Source organism: Brassica oleracea, chromosome C9 (genome assembly GCF_000695525.1).
Source record: "Brassica oleracea var. oleracea cultivar TO1000 chromosome C9, BOL, whole genome shotgun sequence".
In the NCBI taxonomy this organism is placed as follows: domain Eukaryota; kingdom Viridiplantae; phylum Streptophyta; class Magnoliopsida; order Brassicales; family Brassicaceae; genus Brassica; species Brassica oleracea.
In genome coordinates, this window is record NC_027756.1 from 28,692,036 (window position 1) to 28,694,477 (window position 2,442).

At 36.2% G+C, this 2,442-nt stretch overlaps 1 long non-coding RNA gene across 7 annotated transcripts; it reads left to right on the plus strand.

Moving 5' to 3' along the window:
* On the plus strand, positions 1 to 1,789 carry LOC106316362. 7 transcript variants are annotated; one of them, XR_001264807.1, is made up of 4 exons: positions 1 to 782; positions 871 to 915; positions 1,085 to 1,290; positions 1,523 to 1,789. It is a non-coding gene; the product is annotated as an uncharacterized LOC106316362 (long non-coding RNA). The 7 variants fall into 7 exon arrangements; XR_001264808.1 differs by having other exon boundaries at positions 1,085 to 1,141; XR_001264805.1 differs by having other exon boundaries at positions 1,361 to 1,707.
* Positions 1,790 to 2,442: the final 653 nt, after the last annotated feature.

Genomic DNA, 2,442 nt, shown 5'->3' on the forward strand with positions numbered 1-2,442 from the left:
TATTTGTGATATCACGACTCCTCAACATTCAATCTGACTCACTGTGTTCCCAGAGTAACTTACTGGAGCTTCAGTTATAAATACCCCTCATCCAGAGATGAAGATTACAGCTTTTACTAGAACCAGAAGAATACTTTGTTCAACTTTCCGGTTATTACAATGGTGAATCTCCAAATCCTTCTAGCCGTTTTGAGAGCTGGGCGGTGCTCCGACAGGTTGCTGCGATTCTGGGAGGCTAGAAATTTGAGAAAAGGCGGTGAGCTAATGTGTCTTGACATGCTCTTTGTCGATGAGAAATGATTTTTTTTTTTTACATTGTATTAGACTTTAGCGGAGATAGCGATTGTTCCTTATCATTCTCTAAACATTTTTATTCAAGGAACGTCTCAGTGAAGGGTCTCTCTAAACGATAAGTGGTTTTGATGTCACACGCAGCAGCCCCAATTTTCGGTTGTCTGATGCTCCCTTCTCGATTCGGTTCAGTGATGGAACCTCTGTTGAGAAGAAAACGGATACCTATGGATTCAAATGTGGGATTCTTATGGCAAAAATATCATCAATACTTTCAATGATTTGATCTTTCTGGCAGAGAAAAAACGAGTACGGTTTCCAAAGGGGATGAAAATCTATCTAAATATATTGAATTATATCTTTGCTATCTATATAAATGTTTATAATGTACATGTAGTACCAAGAGATTGTTAATATTCGCTTAGGTGATGGATCTATGAGACGTGGTCAGGTCTGTGAGGTTGATGGATGGCGAGAAAACTGTTGTCCAGGTATTCTAGATTGAATTTAGACACTACACCAATGCAATTGGCTGTACAGGTTCGATGTTCTCAATAACTTATTTTCTTTTGGTTGCAGGTTTTTGAATTAACATCTGAAATTAGCACCGTTCAATTCACTAAGGTATTTACTATGATTATTTTTACTGTCTTGCAGTCTAAAGCGTAAATCAGTTGAGATTAGTCTTCTGGATGTTACGTGATACGTCTCAGAAACAAACCTTCCCACTAATGTTGTCTATCTTTTTTATTAACCAACACAAACTAACCAGATACTGTTCGTTTGATTTCAGTTATTGTTGGGCAAGCCAGAATATTCAACGAATCATGGTAAACCTAAGCATTGAGAGGTATGTACCACCTGGACGAACTTAAATACGTTGAACGGTTTGAAAGTGGTGTAAGTTTTGGTTGAACCACTGTTTTTCTAAGTGTTTTTGACGTCCTCGCCACCAACTTCGATGAGAAGTGACGAGCCTAATGTCATTGTTGGTTAGTGGTACGGATTGCCCAGTAACTTTGAGCATTTTATAACTCTACCTCTCTTTCCTTACTTCTTTTCCTCCTAGGCCGGCTCTTCGTAAATGATACTTAAGGAACTCATTTATTCTGACAAACAGTGTATTTCTAGCCATAGATTCCTCGATGCGTTAGCATATATACAACTCCCGTTTCAACTCTCAAGTTAACGTATCTGAGTTTTCAGTCTTAGTGCACTTAACATTATGCAGGGAATGTGTTAAGGACATCGGTTCTTCCTCAGCCTCAACCAAGTATGGAGGTGTCCAGAAACTCGAATACGTCACAGATGCGGAGTTTAATGCATATGTTCTGGGTCACAGGTCTGGAACACAACATGTACGGCTGTACCCTCTTAAACAGGTCTAACATGTAACTTAGACGAATTAGCTTTGTACAAAAACCCAAAACATACAATGTAACTGTTAAAAGTGAATGGTTTTGTTGGAACGTTTTAGCCCATGTGATCGTAATAGACTGCAGGCTTTTTATTTTTGTTTTCTATGTGTTTTTCCACCTAAGCTTCTACTCTGTTTAATGTGTTTCTTACCTTTTTTTTGGAACAAGAGTTTTACTTATGCAATGGTTTAAGATGGTCACTATAAACTTTGTTCTACAAATCTTTATTTATACTTGGTGTCTGGAATAAATACATGACAACAACAAGTTTCCGAGGCTACTTCAGCCTTTAATCTAGGTTCCATAAAAAACATTGAAAGGGAAGAGTACATCCAGTCCACATTAACATTTTAGGTAAAATCCACAAAACCTAACGCTGTCTCTTCTAAGTTTCAAAACTCAATAACGGAAGAGTAAGAGGAAGACATTAGTACATCCAGTCCACATTAACATTATGTTAAAATGCAGTCGTTTATGAAGTTTATATATCATCTTGGAAACTTTGACAATACAAAAAGTATACTATAAGCACCTTATAATCTGGAATAATTTTGTATTTTATTTGAAAATTTATTTTTCTTCTATATATATATAATCAAAAAAGTATTTAATGAACTTATGAATGATACGAAAACAACAAGGAAGTTAATTTAAATATATGCTTATGAAGGTACAAAGTGAAACATGTTACAAGTATGAATTTGATTTGGCATATAAAGCTTCTCTTTCTCAT